Raw genomic sequence first — 8,156 nt, forward strand, 5'->3', positions numbered from 1 at the left:
TTTTTCAATCCCTCATCAAGACCACATTTCTCCTCCTACTCCCCGCATCCTGCCATGTGCATTTTCACACTCACGTTTCCCATTTTTTGCCTTTCCTACTTGCCATATCCTTCAAGGTTCAGTTAACATGTCACCTCCAGAGTGAAACCTTCCCTGAATTCTTTCTTCCACAGACTCAGTTGTTTCTTTCTGTGGCTCATAACATTTTGTGCACTCATTGCTATGGCATAGAAATTTACATTATGATTTGTTGTTTTTCTTTCTACCAGACTGTGACTCAGATTGCTCTCGATGTCTAGTCCAGTGCCTGGTTCAAAGTGAATAGATGCCAATGGCATAGATGATAAATGATGAGAATGACAGGTCCTTATCCTCTGGAGTTTTAGTAAAGGAGAGAAATATTCTTATAAGGCAGACAAATCTGTGTTGGGAAGTCTTCATTATATCCCAAGGCTTCCATTATCTCTATAGTCCTCTTGAAATTTAAAAGGAAATCAATTTAATAAGTTCCCCTAGATTAGGTTGAGGAAGAACTTTCCCATGCAAGAAGAGACAATCTATCAGTCATTTTGCCTGGTTTCCTGTAAGTGTAGTCTTACCTGAGAAAAGAGACATGTGAGGATCTACCCTCTCAACCTACCTCCAACCCAACAATCTGAGAGGAAATACAGGGTTTGGCAAAGCTAAATGCCTCAAATTAAAGCCTTTTGGACACAGAAAGGCAGCTAAACCTCAGAGGCTATTAGTATACCTACAACTTGTTTTTTGTGCAAACCCAACGTCTATGAAGGGAAGAGAGAAGAGGGATGGCAATAAAGAACAGAGGTTCAACGGGCACAGAGTTCATAGAATGGAAGTGAGGAGGGCCAAGAAAACCAGAGCTTCTAGACCAGGAGAGCCTGGACATTGGGAGAAAAATCCTAACCTTTTTTCCTTCCTTATGTAGGTATCAGATAATTTTCTGACAGCTGTTGTGCTTGAGTACTAGTTCAATAATGCTGATTTCTCTGAAAAAAAAAAAAAATAGGCCAGTAAATCTTATTGGTTGGATGCTTTTAGGTAGTCATCTAAATAACTTGGTGGAGGTAATTACGTGTCTACCCCAAATTAAAGCTACTAGCGATTCAGTTATTTTTCCTTGTATATCTAAGGAGGTAACTACTAAGATATAACATTTTCTAATCCTATGTGACTTGTAAAATAGTTTGCTTCCCATGGCTCCAATTATTGTTATCTTTTTTTCTACAGGTTGCTTCTAAATTATGTAATCCCACCTCTGCCCCCCAAAAGAACTCACTGCATTTGAAGTGGCATATTTCAAGGCAAACAGCAAAAAAGTATTGGGTTCCTTTCCTAAGCTATATTTTATAAAGAAAAGGATTGGGCGGTGGGGAGTGTCTTGATTTTTAATCTGCCAATTGGAAAACTTTCCTCTTCCATCTACCTTCCACCCAGGAATTGCTGATCTGAAGGTCAGTGTATTTAGAATTCTATTGTCATAACAAAACAATTCCTAGCAGAGGTCAATTCATATTGTTGGAAGGACAGGCCTGAATTACCTAAGAACTTTCCTATACAATTGCTATTCTGACATTCAAGTTTTGGTAATAAAATAAATGCTAAAAGCTTAGAGCTTGCTTTTAAGAAATGCCTGAATAACTCTACACATGACTAATCAGAGAGGTTTGCTTGCCCTGTCTTAAATTCAAGAGTGAAGTTATTTCTTTTAATTAACATATATATTTTTATTTTTTCCAAAATGCAATATTGTAACAAGCCAATTTTGCTCAGCTGTGGTTTTTAAAATTTATTTTAAATTTTTTTCCACTATCCATTTTGAAATACTTTCAGACTTATGAAATAGTTGCAAAAAATAATATGAAGAATTACCATATACTCTTCATCCAGCTTACAAATGTCCATATTTTATATAAACACAGTACCATTTTCGAAATGGGAAATTAATTAATAGAATACTACCTACTAATCTACAGACCTTATTCCAATTTTGTCATGTCCTACTAATGTATCTTTTTTCTGCCCAGGATCCAATCCAAGCATCCTGCATTGCATTTAGCTTTCATGGTTCATTAGTCTTTAATCTTAAAAAAAAAAATCCTTATTTTTTCTTTGTCTTTCATGACTTCGACTCTTTGAAGTGGACTGGCCAGTTAGAATGTTGCTCAATTTGGGTTTGTCTGATATTTCCTCATGATTACATTCAGGTTACACATTTTGAGCAAGAATGTCACAGAAGTGACATTGTGCCTCTCAATGCAGGAGGAACATAGCAGATGTGTCCCATCACTGGTGATGCTAATTTTGATGACTTCGTCAAGGTGGCATCTGCCAGCTGCCATTTCACCACTGGAAAGATACCATCCGTCTTCCCTTTGAAATTAGTAAGCATCTAATGAGGGGATACTTTGAAACTATGTAAATAATTTGCTTTTCATCATACTTTTGCCCACTTATTTTAGGGTCCATTATTTATCTCTGCCTGAAATAACTATTACTATTATGTTTGCTAAACAGGGATTTTCTATTTCCATCATTCCTTCTACATTTTTAAATTGGGATACTACCATAGCAGATAGTTTATTTAGTTAGTCATCAATTTGGCTTGACTCTCTGGAGACCATCACTTAGGAAATGGTTTGTGAATGAGAGGCAACACAGTGACCTTTGGGTACTATGCTCTCTATTCCACCCCATAAAAACTACTCCCTTTGTGCTATTTGTGCAGTTGTATTGAGGGGTAGTGGTCTGGAAAAGAGCTCATGTGGTTTTGTAGAGAGGTCCTAGGGAACATCTCTCATTATGAATCTGTTTGCGGGATCCCTGGGTGGCGCAGTGGTTTGGCGCCTGCCTTTGGCCCAGGGCGCTCTCCTGGAGACCCGGGATCGAATCCCATATCAGGCTCCCGGTGCATGGAGCCTGCTTCTCCCTCTGCCTATGTCTCTGCCTCTCTCTCTTTCTCTCTCTGTGACTATCATAAATAAATAAAAATTAAAAAAAAAATGAATCTGTTTGCATCCACTCACCTATATCGAGGTTGAACATCATTGCAAGAAAGACTCTGAGCCCTGTGAAAGCATATACAACGTGTGTGATAGACTGGCAGGATCCTCAACAGAGCCAGAATCTTAGAAGGAATAATGTGGGGCATGAGAGCAATAGGACCACCTTATAAGAGAAGAAGGCATCTGGTCAAGGAAGTCAGATGGAATAACAGTTTCAGAGGAGATAGAGGTTTTAGATTGTTGTTGTAGAATTTACCTCAGCATTGGCCTCTGGCAGCATGTATGACCCTTGGCAAAAGTTTAGTGTGTTAATTTTTTTAAAAGATTCTATTTATTCATGAGAGACACAGAGAGTTAGAGACAGAGACACAGGCAGAGGGAGAAGCAGGCTCCCTGTGGAGAACCCAATGTGGGACTCGATCCCAGGACCCTGGGATCAGGCCCTGAGCTGAAAGCAGATGCTCAACTGCTGAGCCACCCAGGCATCCCCTCATCCCCTAGTGTGTTAATTAAAGTAACTGTGAAATTAAATGCACTAACACTTTGGATCCACGCAACCTTACTGTGGGGCTCTGAGCATCACCCAAAGGGAATATTCTCATTCTCACTTTGTTAGATCAACATTTGGACCTCTAACCTCAAGGACAACATTTCAATTCCAACTCCACCAGACTAGCTGCATGGCTATAGCTCAGTGACACTAGATGTAGCTTGAAGCATTGCTGAGTTTCTGCTCTACCAGTATCCAGGGGACAGCCATGGGTGCAGGGGCCATTTCAGTTATGTGTGTCACTTCTACAGAACCATCAGCCCCTGAGGTTGGAATCCTAGTCAAACTCAGAATGGCAAATAATGGGCATTACCGACTCATGGACACATGTAAGATCCCCGAGGATTCTAGCAAATTTCCAGAAATAAGGACACTGTTAAAAATTGGGCCTCTTACAGAGAGTTGAACAAGTAGGTGTGAGGTATAATTCAGATTTAGATATTAATATCAGGAGGGCTTTATTTGTAGCTGTTGTCTTAAGATAATGAGACACCAGGATCTAGGGTTAGAATAATAATCTGCCCTAGTCAACTTGATCTTCAGAGCATACGTAGTAGCTATTTCCAACTCATGAAACAAGCAGATCTTCATGAAATGTTATCTTCCTGTTGCAAATGAATAATAGTTAATTGTGTCATCCTTATTCAGATCTTTTTCTTGTATTTGACTTTAATTATGCTAATCCGAGATCTGGATGATGAACTTTAAAAAATTTATAAGTAACCCAGAGGCAATAATGGCTGCTATGCAGCTAAGTGCCCACCTACCAGAAAAATCTAACATTGGGGGAAGGCATGGATAGTCATGACTGAAAACCTTTATCTTTCAGTAGTTTGGAAAATTCAAGAGACAAAGTAAAGAATCTGAGGACAAGTTCCAAAGGAACATGAGATTTGCCCTTTTGTGAGCATGCTGGGTGTCTTGATCCCCTTTCCACCCTTCTCCATTACTTTGTGATCACGAGACTAACCAGTGGTGTCCCTCCAACTCAGGCCTCTGGGTATATTCAGCCAATGAAGAGTGCTGGCAGGAGATTCAAGGGAGGATAGAGATGTTGAGGTTGCTTAGCCTGCCAGTTCACTTCCCTGCTATGAGGGAGTGGTTTTGTTGTGTCCTTGGCTGCAGATCAGAGCTCTTGCTAGGTGGCCCTCTCCATTCAAATCTCTCAGTTGGGGTTCTAGAAGCAGTTCCCTCCTCTTGGCCCTTAGGCATAAGGAAGGCTCCAGATGCCACTAGACTGAGGACACAGTCAAAGAGCTCTCTAGGAAAAAGAGTATCAAGAGTGAGGCAGTGCTGGATGCCAAGGGAGGGACTGGCTTGATGAAGGAACACTGGGATCCATCTGTCCTCTTCTCTTCTTAGGAGGTAAAGAATGAACAGGTTCCTCCAGCTGGCATTTTTGCCACTTCCTATAGGGCAAGTATTGCCAATTAGAGCTATACTGATATTTTCCACCTATCACATTAGCAAAGATCAAAAGTTTTGATAAAACTGTTGGCAAGAGTGTGGGGCAATAGGCACTCACTCATAGCTGGCAACAGTGTAATATTCTGTTACATTAAAAAAAAGCGAAGTGCAATGTCCTAATGCTTTTGTAAAAAGGGGATAAAAATATATGTAAAATTTTGCTTGTTTTGAGAGGGTGATTAGTAGCTGGAAGACAGGACTGGGAGCAGAGGTTTTTCACTGTATACCTTCTTTAGCCATGTGACCCTATGCACTGATTTTTTTAACCATAAAATTCAAATTTAGGGTTGCCTGGGTGGCAAGTCAGTTAAACATCCAACTCTTTTTTTTAATAAATTTATTTTTTATTGGTGTTCAATTTACCAACATACAGAATAACACCCAGTGCTCATCCCGTCAAGTGCCCCCCTCAGTGCCCGTCACCCAGTCACCCCCACCCCCCGCCCTCCTCCCCTTCCACCACCCCTAGTTCGTTTCCCAGAGTTAGGAGTCTTTATGTTCTGTCTCCCTTTCCGATATTTCCCACACATTTCTCCTCCCTTCCCTTATATTCCCTTTCACTATTATTTATATTCCCCAAATGAATGAGGACATACACTGTTTGTCCTTCTCCGATTGACTTACTTCACTCAGCATAATACCCTCCAGTTCCATCCACGTTGAAGCAAATGGTGGGTATTTGTCATTTCTAATGGCTGAGGAATATTCCATTGTATACATAGACCACATCTTCTTTATCCATTCATCTTTCAATGGACACCGAGGCTCCTTCCACAGTTTGACTATTGTGGACATAAGCATCCAACTCTTGATTTTGGCTCTGGTCATGATCTCAGGGTTGTGAGATCAAGTTCCACATTGGGCTCCATGCTCATCAGGGAGTTTGTTTGAGATTCTCTGTCTCCCTCTCTCTCTCTGTCGTCCCTCCCCCCCACACACACACGCAAACTCTTTCCCTTAATTAATATTTTTTAAAAATTCAAATATATTTATGTTTTTAAAAAATATTTTATCTATTTATTCATAAGAGACATAGAGAGAGAGGCAGAGACATAGGCAGAGGGAAAACCAGGTTCCCTGCAGGGAGCCCAATGGGGGATTCCATCCCAGGATCCTGGGATCACGACCTGAGCTAAAGGCAGATGCTCAACTACTGAGCCACCCAAGTGCCCCTTAAAAATTGGAATTTAAAAACCAAGAGAAGTAGGAGGAGCAGCCACAACTGTGGTTGAAGACACAAGACTGCTTTCCCAGCTGCGGTGGAAGCAGCATTGGCTCCCCACCACCAAGGGAAAGGAGGGCCCAGGTGTTAAGGCCACATCCTCTTTGGTGGCCACAGCAGTGGTAACTGGATCAGCAAGACCTGGCCTAGATCCCAGGAATCAAAGACAACACTTCTCACCAGGCCTGCACTCAGTACTACAAGCAGAGGAGCAAAAGGTCCCAAGCTAGAGGAAATGAGTAAGAATTGGGTGCATTTCAGTCAGATTGGGAATGGACAAATCTGTTCTGATTGGTCATTTGGAGAAAGCAGACACACTGGAGGTGGTGAGTTCCAAAGCTTTGGTGCACTTGAGTGGGCAAACTTCCAGGAGCAGGGTTTTCCTCTCATGGTTCTCCTCAGACCGCACCTGCCCGCCCCCCGCCCTTCCCACCCCACTTCACCTACCCTCCACTTAGGCAAGTGAAGAGGCATGGACATGAAGGAGACCCCCGTGTAGCCCAGATCATGTTGGAAACATCTCATTTCTTAAATGCTCTCCAGGAATGAGTGTGGGGTTTAAACATGGCTCCAAGCTTGATGGGCCAGAAAGAGTAGAAGTGATGGTTTCTACTCTCTTTACCTAGACGTTTGAGTTACTAATCATTTTCATGTCTCAACCTGTTTCGATATAAGGATTTCTTTGCTTCAGTTGTTAAGTTCCTTTACCAAACAGAACTCATCTCTCACAGGTCCATGAAAAGGTGTTCTTTGCTTGTAACCTTGGTAATGGGGTTGGGGAGGCCTAAAGCCATGAAACAAGAGAGGGAATCTCAGACAAAATTACAACATTCATCTGAGAATCTGACTAAAAATTAATAAAAGCCACATATAGATGTTTTTATTGTCTTGTTTTTCTTTGTTAGTTTTTGTGCATTCAGTTTTCCCAACTTAGTCATGGAAAGTGCTGGCTTTTTGTTGTTGTTGTTGTTGTTTGTTTGTTTGTTTGTTTGTTTGTTTTGGTAAACTCTACCCTCAACATGGAACTTGAACTCACGACCCTGAGATCAAGAGTTGCATGTTTTACCGACTGAGCCAGCCAGGCACCCCAGCCATGGAAAGTGTTTGTAGGCCAATTTCCTATAAGATTTTCAATTTTTAGAAAATTAGCAAACAAAACCAGAATCTGTCATCTTAGTACCTCAAAGGCTAGTTTCTGGCTCCTTTCTTCATTAAAAAATAAAAAGCATATATACACATACATATGTGTGTATGAGAGAGAGGCAGAGGGAGAAGCAGGCTCCCTTGGGCATCCTACCTCAGTCCTAGGATCACACCCTGAGCTAAAGGCAGATTCTCAACCACTGAGCCATCCAGGCGTCCCTGATGTACTCTTTTTAAGGAGGGTTTTTCTGAGGGAGTAAATACTGTGGGTTTTTTGATGGTTGTAGGTAAATGCCAATAATACCTGGTATTCTTTTGGCAAGCACATGGGAACATATATTGCTATATTATTTCTGTAGCATATGGAAAAAACCAAGGAGCTGGTTTGGACATTCAGTTATTCTTTTACTGAATACTTACTCAGGATGTGTTAAGTACTGTGAAAAATGAAAGATGGATAAAATTAATAATGTGTAAAGAAACTCAAAAAAATATTTACAATAAGATCCCAGAGAGATTGAGTGATGAGTGAGCAAACTCTGAATATACACTAAAATGCTAACCAAGAAGCTGGGAGTGGGGAGGGGTGGGGGTAGGAGTGAGGATTAAGGGCTACTCTCTCCCACCTCCTTATTGGGGGCTGGTGGTGGGGAGGTTAAGTTCCTGCATTCTGCATAACAAACATGCATTATTTTTGGCTTAAGGAAGAAAAGTTATTTTCAATTTTAAAAATTGACCAAGATATGCTGAG

Source organism: Vulpes vulpes, chromosome 3 (assembly GCF_048418805.1).
Source record: "Vulpes vulpes isolate BD-2025 chromosome 3, VulVul3, whole genome shotgun sequence".
NCBI classification, from domain to species: domain Eukaryota; kingdom Metazoa; phylum Chordata; class Mammalia; order Carnivora; family Canidae; genus Vulpes; species Vulpes vulpes.